The sequence below is a fragment of the Vicia villosa genome, linkage group LG3, assembly GCF_029867415.1.
Source record: "Vicia villosa cultivar HV-30 ecotype Madison, WI linkage group LG3, Vvil1.0, whole genome shotgun sequence".
NCBI lineage: Eukaryota > Viridiplantae > Streptophyta > Magnoliopsida > Fabales > Fabaceae > Vicia > Vicia villosa.
The window spans coordinates 144,839,136-144,855,593 of record NC_081182.1 but is presented as its reverse complement, the minus strand read 5'-3'; the positions used below and the strand labels follow the sequence as shown (position 1 = coordinate 144,855,593).

General features: G+C 31.6%; 2 long non-coding RNA genes across 3 annotated transcripts; one reads left to right on the top strand and one right to left on the bottom strand.

Moving 5' to 3' along the window:
* Positions 1-337: 337 nt before the first annotated feature.
* On the top strand, positions 338-5,979 carry LOC131662485 (uncharacterized). 2 transcript variants are annotated; one of them, XR_009301614.1, is made up of 8 exons: positions 338-946; positions 3,942-4,022; positions 4,217-4,296; positions 4,414-4,463; positions 4,674-4,761; positions 4,923-4,993; positions 5,097-5,153; positions 5,811-5,979. It is a non-coding gene; the product is annotated as an uncharacterized LOC131662485 (long non-coding RNA). The 2 variants fall into 2 exon arrangements; XR_009301613.1 differs by having other exon boundaries at positions 342-4,022.
* A 1,749-nt stretch (positions 5,980-7,728) lies between these two features.
* Positions 7,729-10,443, bottom strand: LOC131656767 (uncharacterized). Its single transcript, XR_009300284.1, has 6 exons — positions 10,309-10,443; positions 9,569-10,196; positions 9,343-9,393; positions 9,050-9,234; positions 8,485-8,601; positions 7,729-8,281 (listed from the first exon to the last, which is right to left on the bottom strand). It is a non-coding gene; the product is annotated as an uncharacterized LOC131656767 (long non-coding RNA).
* Between the last annotated feature and the right edge of the window lie 6,015 nt (positions 10,444-16,458).

Sequence of the window (16,458 nt, the reverse complement as noted above, 5' to 3'; positions counted from 1 at the left end):
ATATTATTTTCCTTTTACTAACATTTGCATTTTTTGGATTATTATTAGTAATTTTGATTACTTCTAACTATTAGTATTTAATATTATTAATTTTATTATTAATATTAATATTAATATTAAGTGATATAATTGTTAATATTATCTAAGGTTATTATTATAGAATTTGTATATATTAACTATTGCTATTATTAATTTTATTATTAGTTAGTATTAATTTTTATTAGGATTATTAACTATTATTAGAATTAGTTTTAGGATTATTAGGTTTAGTTTTAGTAGGCCCATTAGGTATAAACAAAACCTAATTTAGGAGCAATATAAAAAGAGGGACCAATTCACCAATGAGGAGGCCGAAGAGAGAACCCCTTATTTTTTCCAATTCCCACGTACAACTCCACACAGTCTGTACATATTTTCCTTTACCATTTTTTACTACTAGTTTACATAAAACTTGTTACCATCGCAATAGTCAAACATTTACACAAATATTATATACTTTTCATATAAAAAAACCCCTTTCTGGCTATCCTTCTCTCATGTGTGTACGCTTTCATGTTCATATCATCACCTAATATATGAAAAATTGCAATATCATCACAATCAGATCCAACACAAAACGTACGCGTCAATGCGTTTCAATTTCCGGAAAACAAAATCAACAGCACAACAACTAACATAACCAAACAAATAATGGAGCAACCAAATAAGAAGAAGGAGAAGAAATTGAAATAAATCTGTTCACGGTCCTGTTCGCGACGGGGACGAACCTCTGCGCTAGCCTACAACCTCACTACCGCGACACACCTCCGCCGGACATCCCGATCGGACCATCACGCGCCGGCAGGGCCATCTGAATTCGGCCACCACCCCAACACCACGCCGACGAACCCAAATCGCCGTCCTTCACCGTACAAGGGCCCTTTCCGAATCGAGATCATTGTTGTCGGTAATATGTTTCTTTTCTTACTTTGCTTGCCTCACGTTTCAATATGGGTTCTTGGAATTTTGTATTTGCTTTTTTAGAAATATGGGTGAGATCTTTTTTAGAAGAAACAAAGAGGTGCAAGTGGTTGTTCCATTCTTCACTCGTATGAATAGTTATAGCTAACGTCATCTACGGTTGTTAAAAAGCAATATATATTTAACTAGTAGAAGACCCGTGCTTCCGCACGGGTAACTCAAATCTTAAGATGAATAATATATTACAAACGCATAAAAAGAAGTTTAAAACTTAAATGAGGAATGTTAAATTAAGATTCATAAAACATAATATAGATGTAATGAAACTATATATAGTAGCTATTTAAAAAAAATTGGAAATGCAATAGAAAAAAAAGGTATTATGGTGATAGTGAATCGTGAAAGAGTGAGTTTCAGTGATAAAATTCACATAAGAAAGGTATCATAGTGATAGTGACACGTAAAAATAGTGAGTTTCAATGATAAAATTTACATAAAAAGTATTATGGCAATAGTGACCCATAAAAATAGTGAGTTTCACCAATAAAATCAAGTATTTTAGATCAGTTTGGTTGTTACTGATATATAATTGTTATTATAAAATCACTAATCACTGTAAATCTTAAGATGAATAATGTATTACAAATGCAAAAAAAGAAGTTTAAAAACTTGAATGAAGAATGTTGAATTAAGATTCATAAAACATGATATAAAATTATAAATGTAATGAAACTATATATAGTAGCTATTTTAAAAGGGTCTTATGGTGATAGCGACCCGTGAAAGTAGTGAGTTTCAGTGATAAAAATCACATAAGAAAAGTAGTATGGTGATAGTGACCTGTAAAAATAGTGAGTTTCAGTAATAAAATTCAGTATCTTAGATTGGTTTGGTTGTTACTGATATATAATTGTTATTATAAAATCACTAATTAATGCAAATCTTAAGATGAATGATGTATTACAAACGCAAAAAAGAAGTTTAAAAATTTGAATGAGGAATGTTAATTTAAGATTTACAAAACATAATATAGATGGAATGAATCTATATATAGTAACTATGTAAAAAAAAACACATAAATTCAATAGTCATTCATATCTTAGGTCATTCGATAAGACATGATTGTGTGTGAGATACAATTGTTATTATAGAATCAATAATAGCTTGAAATATTTAAAAAGAAATATTTATCAAATCACCAACATGATAGTGTCCCGTGAAAATAGTGAATTTATGCTAATTATAAATATTTATAATATTTTGTTGATTAAATTAAAAAATGTATTGTGGTGACAGTGTCCCGTGAAAACTTTTTAGATGAATAATTTTCAATTTTAATTGATATAGAATTTATTTAAATTCAACTATAAAATATACAATATATAATTTAATAACAAATATTACTAATAAATATAAATATTTACAAATATTTGGTTGGTTAAAATAAATAAAAAAATATATTGTGGTGATAGTGACACTGACACGTGCATTCATGCATTTACAAATATTTTGTTATACAATTCTTATTATAAAATCAGTAATAACTGTCAATATTTAAAAATAAAAATGTAGTAAATCACTCACATGATAACCCAATATAAATATTTATAAATATTTTGTTTACTAAAATAAAAAATATATTTTGGTGACAGTGACCTGTGAAAATATTGAGTTTCGGTGATAAAATAGATTACGCTCGTAGTGACCCATAAGATAAAAAGTTAGTTGTATACACGATTATTGATATTCAATTAAATAAAATAAATTATTAATTTTATTCAAAATTAAAATATTAATTCATTAACATTTTTAGTAATAATAAATAAATAAAATTGATTAAAAATGTGACAAAAATCAAACTTTTCAAACTTAAACTCATATTTATATAATGTTTACATAATATAATGTTCACTTGAGAAAAAAAGAGAATAATTCATAATACCAAAAAAACGATATATAAAATATATCTAAAATACCTATTATAATCAACATGCGTAATTGTATAGATAATAATGGTTAAGTCAAAATAATTGTATTAAAAAATTAAAGAAATTACATAGACAACTTAATACCAGTTCAAGAGAGCCCCAATTGATTTGTAGTTTTTTAATTGAGTGGTTGGTTCATTCAATTGGTGTAGTTTGATGAAAAGGTTTTAGAAGTTATTTCAAGAGGTGGTGTGATTGGTGGAAAAAACATCGGTATTCCAACAACATAGAGACTGCAAAGTTGAGCTAGTATATAGGACAGTGGTGATGGTGCAGGTTAATGACATACATTAAATAATGAGACTTTAAATAACTGTACTTTATGGAAGAAAACACATATAACACTTTGTAGTTGCTTTGAAATAGGTGATTGTAAGCATGAGAAAGGGGAAAAAGTGGAAAGGTGGGATATGCTGCATGAAATGAAAAAGCTGGAAGTTCCAAAATGGAAATTGAAACAGTCTCAAGTTTTAAAAAAGCTAGATACAAACGTGATAGTGAGAGATTTTAAATAGACATCTCAAGTTTTAAAAAAAACATAAATTTTAAAATCATTGCCATGCATTTTAAAAATTAATTATAACTCAATAGTACTCTACTTTAAAACTAATGTGTAGTGGCTAGGGGTGGACAAACGGTAATCACCCGACGGGAACCGACCGTTCCGATCCAAAATTTGACACACGGTTCGGGTTCAGTCGGTTGGCGGATTATGTCGGAAACTAGCAAAGGGTTGTTGCGGGCTTCTACGGTCGGATTCGGAGGTTGGTTTTGGGCCCGTCAGAAACCGAATCCGACCGAATCTAAGTATCTTTATATGCTAGGCCCAATCTAATCTTAACCCAGTCCATTTCTTCCCTTCCTATGACTATAACCCAGCCCAATTTAGATTGAGACTTGTATATAGTTTATTGTCTCAGATGTTTTAACCCTAATTTGTATCAAACCTAGTTGTGCCTCCATCTCAATATCTCTGCGCCGTTTCCTTCTCAGAACATTGGAATCTCTCCCTCCTCAAGTATGTGCTTCCATTCACAAACAAGATTTCTATGCCTTATCTCAGTAATAAAAAAGGTTTGTAATTAGTTTATGTGATTTCTCCAGTTTTGTGATTTAGAGTTAGGATTTGTTTTAAGGTTTGTGTTTTTGTTAAACTGATGAAGATTTAAAATTTGTTTAAGGTTTCTGTTAAAATTAAAATGATATAGGGTTTGAATATTTTTAACTATGAGGTTTGTGTTAAATTAGAGTTTTTGTGTTTGTTTCAGGATTGTCTTTTTTACTAATTTTTCCAATTGATGGATCTGAAGGTATTAGGCAAGAAATGCAAACTGGATGCATCAAGAAGGTTATATCTTTTAAACCTTAAAATATTCATTATATATGTGTTGTTTCAAGAACACATTTGTTTTTGCTTTAGTAATTTATATATTTCAAAGGTATTGATTTCTCTTTGATTTTTCAGGACACTTCAACCAAGTGTTGGTGACAAGTTCTTGATATGAGAACTATCTAGTTAAGCATTTCTTCTTAAATTTTCCTCTAAATCTGTAATGTATATTTATTTTGAGTTTGATTTCTGTTTGTGTTGAATCACAGTTTCAGATCTGGACAAATAAATGAGCTATCTGTTTGTTGAATCACAGTGAACTGAACTATATTACAAAGCGGAGATTGAATCACTGTTTGTTAACTAACACTTGTTTTCTGTGTTGATGATTATAGGTTTGAACCTTATTTGCAGAATGCCTGCAAGAGGTTTATAACCCTAACAAGGACAAGGACATCAATGTAGTCTTCTATAACATTTCAGGTATAAAATTTTCCTTCAGTTTTTGATTACATTTCATTAATATTAGTTTAACTTTTTAAAATTGAAAATGGAGGTTGTGAAATTGCAATTGAAAATTAAGTTTGAGTGTTTTTGTTTGATGAGTTATTAACTTATTAACTTCTAAACTTTTATGTCGGCAGGTTAAGAGAGTAGGTTTGATTCCTCTCGTTAGAATCTTTGATTCTTTTACAGGTTGAGCAAGAAATGCAAGGTTTATGCTATTAGTTTATTATATTCTTATATGTTTCTGTTTCTGATTCTTTCTTATTTTTTATTATTTGATGAATGTACTGAAGAACAATATGTGTTTTCAGTTGCGCAGGGCCTTAATATTTCTGATTCCTTCTGTAGTATTTTCCATACATGTTCTGGTAAGTTTCATTCTCCACGCCTTTATTACTTTTTTTGGGCTTATTTTAATAATTATATTACTTCATTTTATTTTAGAGTTGATTAGTGGTAAAACTATACAAAGTCAACATTTTTAGTTTTATGTTAAACCTATAAAAATATTGTGTTGATAAAAATCATTTACTTTTAAGCCATGCATATATTTTGTGTTCATACAAATCGTTTACTTAAAGCCATAAATATAAATATTTTTTTTTGAACTTATAAAAATCATTTACTTTTATTTATGTGTGTTTTATGGATGGTTTATTAGAATTTATGAGTTTTAATGTTTGAGTTAAATCAAATATTGATTAGGAAGTTGTTTATAATTTTAGTACAATATTTTTCAATTTATGTGTATTAATTTAGTATAATTTTAATTAATGTTTTGCTATTATGGTCATTTGAGATGGCTCTAGAATTTTTTTTTGGATTTTGAAATGATTCAAAGACTTAGAAATTTCTGGATTTTGACAGTGGAGAATATGTTGTATTGGTTTTTAGTATAATTTTAATTAATGTTTTGCTATTGTTCATTTCAATTTCTTTAGTCTTTAAGTGATATAATTTTGATGATAATATGTTCAACTTTCAATCTCTAATTACTCATTGACATTTATGTTTTGATGCTACAGGATTTGAAATGATTGAAATACTGAAGAAATTGTTGGATTTTAACATTCCATAAATTTTTTCTTTGTATTTGCTGTGGTATTGAATGTTGTATTATATTTTATTAAATTTATGATTTATGTTATTTGGATATTAAGGTTTTATGTTATTTGGATATTATTTCATCTTAAATGTTATTTAATTTTGTATTTGGATAATTTAGTATCCAATTTTATTGATATATCGATTTTGAAGGATTAAATTGATATAAATGACTTATTTATTTATAATAATTATTAAAAATAAAAAACAAAAGTTGATTGTGTTTTGGGCCTGAAATATTTATGGCCCAATAATAAATAAGTGTTTTGGGTTTTAATGTCAGACTTAAACAAAAAATAAAAAATCTGGTTGATTTTATAATTGGGCTGAAATTTTCAATTGGCCCATTTATCCGAAAAAAACCGAGTTTACTAACCGAACCCAAATTAAACCGAACCGAAAAAAACCGAAAAAAAACCGGTCGGAATTCGGGCCTGTATTAGTCACCCGAGGTTAAGAACGGTTTGGGGTTTTGGGCCCGAAACCGAACCGGCCCGAACCGATGTCCAGCCCTAGTAGTGGCTATTCTCATAGTAACTTTTTTCTTCAAGTTGACAAGAGATAAAACAGAAAAAGTGAAACAATATCTTAAGAAGATTCAAAGTAGAACAACAAATATGCATAAGGACTAATTTGTTAATTTGTAAATTTAAATGACTAAATTTCTCCATCTTTACAATGTCAATCCGGTGGCAATAAAACAATTTTCTTTACTATCATCACTGTCACCTTTCAGCTCCTCAGTGTTCTCTCTCAGCCATTTTGCACCATCCTCCATGAATCCAACATAGCTTGTGTCAAATTCCTTCTTAAACATAACATAAGCTTCCTAACATTTCAACAAAAAATTCCTATAAGTCACATGTAACTTCTAATAAACAAAATGCATAACACTAAGCTAAACGTTAAAATTGTAAGTTTAAAATTATAATTTATATACATGCATATGAGTCTTTGAGGTTAAATATTAAAATAGCAAAATCAAGTTAAACATGCTTTAACTTTATGTTGGAGTAAAATGAAGGGTAAATCTTTTCATTAAAAACCTTTCCCTCCCTCTGATATCCTCCAATCTCTACCATCCAAACAAACCTTAAAGTTTGGTAAATTGCATTCACAATTAAATATAATTATTGGTCTTATAAAATCTGTTTTTAAAACTAATAAATATATGCTAAGTTCTTAACTTCCAGGAGCAACAAAACCAATGGACTGCAGTAAAAGAGCAGAATTAGCATTATCCATTAAAACTTATATACAATGAGAAGAATCAAAGCCAGATTGTTTGCGAAATTTAACATATACATCAATGTTGTCAGACTGGTTTAATCACAGTTGTAATTCAACCATGCTACAAACTGACCAAAGTAAAAACATAGTTAAGTTGGAACTAAGAAAAACCTGCTGCAGAGAAATGGAACATCAGTGTGATAGTCATAAATTCAGGCTGATCTTTTGCTATACCTACAAGATATACTCAATTGGTTGATAAAAAGATTGCACAGTATAAAGGTACAAGGTTTGCAAGTTATATTGGTTAAGAAAGTACTTATTTTCTGCTTTATGATAGTGATGTAATAGGTGCAGGGTTCAAGGATTAGTGTAGTGGTTTAAGATAACAGCTGTACCTTTGAAGGCAGGGTTGAAAAACAACTTTTGTTTACGTGAAATCTGCAATTAAGTTAAAATAAGCAATTAGGTGAGCTCTTGCTTACGTGAAACAATGTAATCATTCAACACTTCAAAAATAAGCACTAAAATTTCAAATTGGTCTTTACAAACAAAGTAATAATTCAACACTTATTAAATTTAGTTATTAAATTAGAGACAACACTTAATTAAAAGTTCAAACTTTCTACTATAAAAAATTGTCATAGATTGAAGGGGGAGTTAAAGGAAATGGAATTTACTTCTAGTTTCCTTCCTGCCTGTCCACAGCAGCAGGTTTTGTAAGTTACAAATTTATCGAAGCGTCAAATCGAAGCACCGAATCAAAGCGCTGAATTGAAACGGCGAACATAAATTTTTTGTGTAATGAGTTTATAGGTTATATATACCGCTCAGCCGGCATCCTATTTCAATAAGCTATCACTATATCATTCAAGGTGGGATGAAAATGATATAGTTATAGGAAATGATATAGTTATATAGCTATCATTATATCTCCTTTACAGAATCTGTTCATTGAAAATCTCCATTCTATTCATTGAAAATCTACATTCTGTTTACAAAATCTCCAAATTCTAGCTCTCTTCGTTGTATTTTTCTGCTCAATATAAGTCCGTGAAATTGCAAAGCCAAGCATAATGCATGAAGCCCTTTGAAACATATACATGAAGAACCATACTTTAATCGGTGGCTGTTGAAATCTTGAGGATTCATAGTTTTGAACCTATATAGGAAGAATTTATCAGTTATCAAAAGATAGTGCTACTGATTTGATTCTAAATAACAAACTTGCAACTTATATGTCTTGTCATATTTTATAAAACAAAAAGGACTTCAGATGATGCTCAACACAAAAATTGAATAAAGTCCCACCTAGGATAATCAAATTGGAAGAATAATTGATTGATTTTCCATTGAATTACTCACATCGATTTAAAATCTGCCCTTGATAAAAGAATGAATTCTCAAAAATAATCACCATCACACTTGCTAAAATCCATTCAATCGCTTTTTTTCGCTTCAGTAATATGTACTAAAATGTGCCTGCAAGTAGTAAAAAGCAAAAAATCTTATTACATCTCTCTTAAATTTATACACAATTTATAACTCCGAGACTCATCCATATATATATATATATATATATATATATATATATATATATATATATATATATATATATATATATATATATATCAAATGATCAAACACTAAATTTCCAACTCAACAACTCATCTACATGTAACAAAAAATCCAAAAACCATACATATAATTTCCATTGCAGCAACTCATCTATATGTCCCAAAAAAATGAAAAATTACTCTACACAAATTCGGACACTTTTGCACAGTTATGTTGCTCCAGAAACATGTTACTAAAGTTCAAACCAGAACCACCAATAATAATTTAATATAAAATTATTATGTTCTGCCAAATAATAATTTAATGTGATACTTTATTTAGGCAAACAAAATGTAGCTAAGTTCACGCTTACATTGATTGGACCTAATATTGAAGATCTCTGTCAGGAGCTTATTCTGTGATGAAATTTACAAAATGTCTTGATTCAACGATATTAACTTTTATTCCTTCGTGTCCAGCACTTCCAGCATTCAAGGGTCTAATAGGTAAATTCAGTTGTAATCATGCATCATTGACACTCGATTGGTTATTTTCTCCCTGTCAAAAACATAGTGGAAAACCTGCATTAATCAAAACATGAAGAAAAATGGCAGAATGATCACAAAACATTACTCAAAATAGGGAAGACCAAAAACACCAGTATACCTTTCTTGCTGTCAATTTCGATTGTACCTCACTCTTAGCTCCAGTACAAACCTAACCATGGCAATTGAATGGTAAAAACATATCAAAAATTGTTTCAAAACAACTGAGAAAGCTTAAGTTTGCGCATTTTGAAAGTTTCCACAGAAAATAGATCAAAAACCAGATTAAACACTACACATGAAAATGATTAATAGTCACAGAAAGCACAACAGAAAATAGATTTTACCTGTTAGAATACACGTGTTTTGCACAGATTTTACCTGCAATCATGAAAATTTCAACGACTTGTATGACACAAAATATTTGTTAGTGTCCAAAAACTCGCATCAACATCGATTTCATTGTTGCTGTGTGTAAATCAAAATCCAAGAATGCAACAACACACGACAGAAAAAGAACATAAGTAGAAAGAAAATGAAAAAAATAACTTTGTATCTTTTCTTCTTCAACATGAACACCAAAACTCTTCAATTTTGGAATCTTTTTTCTTCATCATCAATACAGAGTCAAACCTCCATTTCTCAAAATCATCCTTCATCATCACCAATACACTGATACCATGGACAACATAAATTTCACACCCAAAGAAAAATAAAGCAAACAAATACTAACAAAATCAGAAGCAAAATAGAAAGAAAGGAAGAAACCCAAAATTGTGTGACTTCGCCACCACCGCAGAATCTCTGTCCACCACGAGCTTTCCCGATGACACACTTTTTTTTGCACATCCATCCATTTCTCTAGCCACCACCACTGCTATTCTACCGGACGTTCACCAGTGACCGGATTTTCCACCACCCGCTTGAGTTCGCGGTCATCAAAACCGCACTACTCCACCACCGTAGTTCGCAGATCTGTTTCACAATGTTGAAAGGGAGTCACGAATACTGTTGGCATATTATTTCTATAGTAGTTCTCATATCTGTTTCACACCATTATCTCAAACGAAGGAAGAAGAAATCTTACCCGATGTGCATGGACGATGAAAGGGGAATGAGGAGGCTGGGGTGGTGGAATTTGGGTTTTGAATGTGGAGAGAGAACTTTTGTGACTGCATAGGAAAACCAAATAAATGAAAAGTGAAGTAGAAAGTTGTGAAATGAAAGGGTTTAGAAGAGAAGACAATTGTTCATAGTTTTTAAAGTTTGGAGGGAAAACCCAATGGATATTAAGATGCAACCAAGAATTATGAAATAAGAGTGCCACTTGGACCTATGGAGAAATTTGATTGGTTGGAATAAAACTTTGAATTAGCAAATTACAAAAAAGGGCATTTTAAAGAGCAATTTTATTTTGCAAAAAGGGTATTTTAGGGTGTTTGGTAGCATGTTTTATTATTAGTTAGGTAGTTGATTAGTTTCATTTTAATAAATAAGTTTTATAAATTAGGATTAATTGTTAATTATAATTAACTTTAGATTAGGGTTAATTTTAAATAATTGGGGTTAGATAAAAATAATAGGATTTAATTTGTTATTCGTTTTGACTAAATCTATTGGTCGCGATGGGTAATATTCGATCATTTAATTTAAGCAATTAAAATGAAAATAAACTTATTTTGCTAAAAGGTTGTAACCGTCTTATTGGTTATGATGATTAGCATTTCTTATCAATTCGTTATCATTTGTAATCGAATCTATCGATTATGAGAAGTAACGATAAATTAATAAATTAAATTATTTAAAATACACATTTGCTATTCGTGATAATCGAATCTATCGATTATAGTGGTTAGCAATCCTCCCTTTAATCCGTTAGCCATGGTAATCAAATCTATTGATTATTGCAACTAACGGTAACAAACTAAAAACCAGGGTTGTACGCCCAAACCTCAAAACACTTCTCAAAACCTTTCAAAACCACAATACTAAACTATGGATTTTCATCCTCATCAATTAGACAATTCAAAAACGCTTTTCAAAGCACAAACAATTTCAAACACCTTCAATTCTAATTCTAAGGCGTACAACCCTTCCCCCAACTACGTTGACTCTGATTCTCCCTAAGGAGATACGTAGACACTTGGCAACAAGGCGAGTCCCCTTCCCTAAAATCTCAATTTTCCCCCTATTCACTTCCTTAGCTATAAACCTCAATTTTAACCATAAACCTTTATCCTTAGATTCAAAGCCATAGGAAAGGGTTGAGGGTGCCTAACACCTTCCCTCGACCTAAATATAGTATCTTACCCTGATCTCTTAACTGCGCGAGGTTTCCTATTCGCCTTGGTAGAATAGGTGGCGACTCTAAATCTTTAATTTTTAGGGCAGGTTGCTACAGCTGGCGACTCTGCTGGGGATAACTATAATGGTGAATACTATGCTCCTATAGGTTTTGGCAGGGTTTAGGTTGGGCAAGTTTTTTTAAGGTTTGGCAAACTTGCCATTTTTAGGGTTTGGGGGAGGTTCATCTTTTAATAAATATTAAATTATTTTTTTATTTATTTGTTTTTGTTTTTTCTTAAAATGTTTATTTATCTGCCTTAAAATGTTTACCTATATTATTATATGCATTGTTGTTTTTTATGTTGTGTTAAACCCTAAGTGTGGGAGTTAACTTTGAGATCAATAGGGGACATGAATCGCCTACGAGTCTCATTGATAACTCCACTCGGAGTGGGTTGAGTATTCGGAAATGTCCAAAACGAGGCTTGACTTTGTTGAGGGCAGGACTGAATACTTGGCTGATCTCTCCGAGAACCTACCCCAAAAATTCAAACCTCATGGATAAAATGAGTTGTTCTAAAATCCGAAGAAACTCACCAGGGTATGTTAAAAGGTGACTAAAGACCTGTTCCTATGTTTATAAGAAACCTGATGGGTCCTTGTATACAAGCTCAAGAGGAAGCTGGAAATGCTTTTAAGAAGCCTGTGGGTCCTTGTACAAAGCCCAAGAGGAGGCTAATCGAGGGTCATCGAGGGTCCTTGTTATAGCACAAGAGAAAGCTATGTGGTTTTGAACTTATTTTGGCTCTAAGCAAATGGGTAAGAGGTTTCACCGGGAATAATTCCTCTTTGGGTGGATGTGTCCTATTTTTTTGTTCTAAGGTTTTTGCCAAGATGTTTCACCGGGAATAATTCATCTTGGGGGTTTGAACTACAGATCTCTAATTAGGAAAGAGCCTTCACCGGGAAGACATTCTCAATCCTAGGTCATATTCCTATAATATATATATATAGTTTAACTGTCCTAGGGTTTATACTCAAACGTAGTTCTAAACTAATATATATATATATGCACAGTTCTATATTTGACAGTAATTTAAATAAAGACTGTAAATTGAAAGCTTGTAAAGCCTAACCTGGATGGAGTGGAGGCCTTTGAAGAAGTATGTACAAAGCCTTACCAGCAATTGATGGATAACAGTTGAATATATATATATATATATATATATATATATATATATGGTAAACAGTTAATGGTTTTTGAAAACAGAAGAAGTGAAGATGGACATAGGTCACATAGGTATCTGAAGAGTTTCACCGGGAATAATGCCCTTCAAATACCAGAAGAATGTTTTGAAAACAGAAAGAAGATTTTGAAAATACAGTTTTGTAAAACAAACTATGAAAAGAAAGAAGGTGTTGGGTCTTACACTCTAATAGAGGCCCAGAGATTATTTACTGTTTGTGAAGCAGTGAAAATGAAGATTGGAATGATGTAAGTTTTTGTTGTTTGAAAACCTTAATCATCTTGTTTAATCGGAGATCGAAAACAATTTTGAAAATTGACAAAAGTCAACTTAATTAAGGTAAAGATAAATCTCTTTACCTAATTAAGACCTAAACAATTAGGGTTTTATCATAAAATTATCCACAAAATAATTAGGTTAAAACAAAATGAGTATATATATCTAAAGTATTTAAGAAAACACTTAAAAACATACTATTTTAAACCTAATAAAAATACATGAAATAAATAATATTTTTTATGATTTTTTGATTATTCACAAAATAGATATATTGAATAATAAGTGTGTGAAAAATGAAGTGAAAATAACTTAATTTGATAGGTGAATTAATTGTGTGAAGTTTGTGAGAAAAATGAAAGAAAATGGGTGTTAAAAAATAGTTTGGCCCTTGGAGGATTTGAACCCACGCCCTCTAGGTCACACACTCAAAACAAACACCACTGAGCCAACGCGCGTGTGGTGATAGTAAGTTGGTTTCAATGCAATTCATATAGTGTTCAAGTGTATAGAAGCAAAAAAGAAAATAAAATCAAAAGGTCTGAGGCGAGGGGGATTCGAACCTCAGACCTTGGGCATGAGGAGACTAAGAGCGCATGTGTGACCCCTAGGGCAAGTTATTCATTCGTTTATGAAACACATATCATTAAATATAAAATAAACTCTGTTCAGAGATTTGAAAAATGGCGCCACCCTCCATCTTCGTCTTCAACCTCAAGCTCCAACATTTTTGAAATTCTGATTCTCTCAAATCTCAACCAATGGCCTAGGTGTAAACATGATACTTGTTCTAAACTCACTCACGATTCTAAATATGTAACTAACACAAATTTATATAACTACATCTAACTAATTTACTAAAAAACGTGAAGAACCGTAAAATTTGAAAATCAAATTAAATGACTATACTGAAAGATAAATGAATGATGATAGAGGGTTTTCAATCCTCTGATGATGCTAAACAAGATAGAATCGAGCTTTATCACAAAGAGTGCTTAAATTAAAGAGATGGAGTTCAGAAACTTACCTCTGAAAATGGAGGTCGTGAGGATGATAGAGATCACCTGGGCTTGTATGAATGATCCCAAAAGCTTCCTTGGGACTCAGTGATGCTAACTGGATGCTTGTTGTGTCCTCAAACCTTCTGAATTGCTCTACTCGACTCCTTCGATTTAAGCTTCAAGTGAACATGGAGGATGATGAATCTGGAGTTACAAATGAGCTGCAGCCATCTGATCAGCTTCACTATGATCTGAGGAACGTGCCTGGATGCCTAACCTTGCTTGGAACCTCCTGAATTGTTCTGTGGTCCTCCAACTGCAAGTGCTCCAAATGAGAGGTGAAGATGATGATTCTCCACGCCCAGAAGTGTTCCAGAGGTTCGGATCACCTCTAAATGCCTCCCTCAATGTGTTTGAATACTTATTTTCAAAGAGAGAGCTTTGGTTTGAAGAATCCGAGTCTTCTTGCCAAAGGACCTTTGAAAAAACTAAGTATGAAGAAAGAAAAGAGAAAGCAAGAATTCTGTTGCTTTGGTGTGTTTTTCTACTGAGGTATGCTCTCTTATTTATAGGCAAATGGTTCAGTATAGTTGCAGAGGAGTGAGCTTGCTTAGTGAGGTTGATTTGGTTTTCTTGGCCATGAAGGAAGTTTGCAAATATCTCTTATGCAATGATGAGAATTTTGATTCCATTTGATCAATCCCCTAGCCCTCGATTTTGCTTGATATTAGGGGACAATTCTGAGACAGAAATGAGCTCTAATTGGTTGGTGAGAAGATTCCTTGGGTGATTCATCAATTTGCCATAAATTCCCAAATGTAATCATTACATAATCACATGTTCTTGTTTTGGGAATCTTCCTCAATTCTTATGCTATGGTGAAAATGAATGCATGGCATGTTTTCAGATGTGGTATGGGTCGTGTAGCATCCATAAATGAGGTCATGTGCACAAAATTTCAAAGTTCAAAAATGAGGCATGACCTATAATTTCACTTCATGAGGCCAACTTTGAACAAGCATAACTCTTAGCTCAAGAAAGGTTTGATGACACGTTTGAATGGTATTCAAAGGAACATCCACCACAGGCAGAACAATAGAGGTCTTCTTAAGTTAGAAAAGAAGCTGCAAGAAGAACTCAAAACGATTCTGCGACAAGAGGAACTCATGTGGTTTCAGAGGTCAAGAACTAAATGGTTGGTTGATGGTGATCGAAACACAAAATACTATCACCTGCAAACAGTAAAGAGAAGGAGAAAGAATAAAATTCTCATGTTAAAGGATCAGAGTGGCAATTGGATTGAAGATAATGCTTAGATCAAAGCCTTAGTCAATAACTTTTATAAGGACCTCTTCGCTACAGGCACAACATGGAACAGATGGAGACAAACGAGCATTACGTATCCGGGAATTGAAGACGAGGATCTTAGACAGCTGGATGCTAATATTAGTAATGATGAAATTAGAAGAGCTATGTTCGAGATGCAACCTTGGAAAGCTTCGGGTCCTGACGGTTTTCCTGCTGGCTTTTATCAAAAATCCTGGGGAATTGTTGGTGCGGCTGTTTGTGATTTTTGGTGAGGTAGTGGTTTTGAGGGGATGTAGAGTGAAGAGAGTTTTTTTTTGGCAGAACTTTTTCTGTCGATCTCCCCTTTTCTCTGTTGTGAATCAATTTTCTTTATAGATAGAATTGTGGGTTTTGGGGGGAAAGTATGGATGAAATTTGAACATATGTGGTTACTGATCTTATGCCTTTGCGTTATGCTGGTTTGTATATCCATTTTAGTGCAAGATTTGGACTGTATTGGGACTGGTTTGGCAGTGTTGGTGGAATGGTGGGTGGACTTGTGAAGTTGCAGAGTTTTCTTTGATCAGCAAAGGTGCAGGGTAGTGGCCAAGGGAAAAAATGCAGTTTTGTTGGACCATTATGCAGGATACTTCTTGGACCATTGTAAACAAAAAGCAAATAATAATAATAATAATAATAATAATAATAATAATACTAATAATAAAAATAATAACTATACTAAAATAATAATAATAATAATAATAATAATAATAATAATAATAATAATAATACTAATGATAAATAAAAAAGTATTAAAACTAAAAATTAATCTAATTTAAATCTAAACTAAAAATAAAATAATATTAAAACTAAAATTAATCTAAATTGTCTAAAGCTATTTTTTGTTGACTTTAATAAAAAGTCAAATTTTTTCAAGATATGCAAAAATGCGACGATTGAACTATGAATGCACATGAAAAATGAATGCGATAATATCAAATGAATGAAATATGTGGGTCAAAAATTGGGGTGCGACATTCATGAATTAGGTTTTAGGGTTTTGTGATTTCTTGATTTGTTTGTGAAATTGGTATTTGAAGCATGATTCTTGTTACGTATCATGTTGATGTTGTTAACACA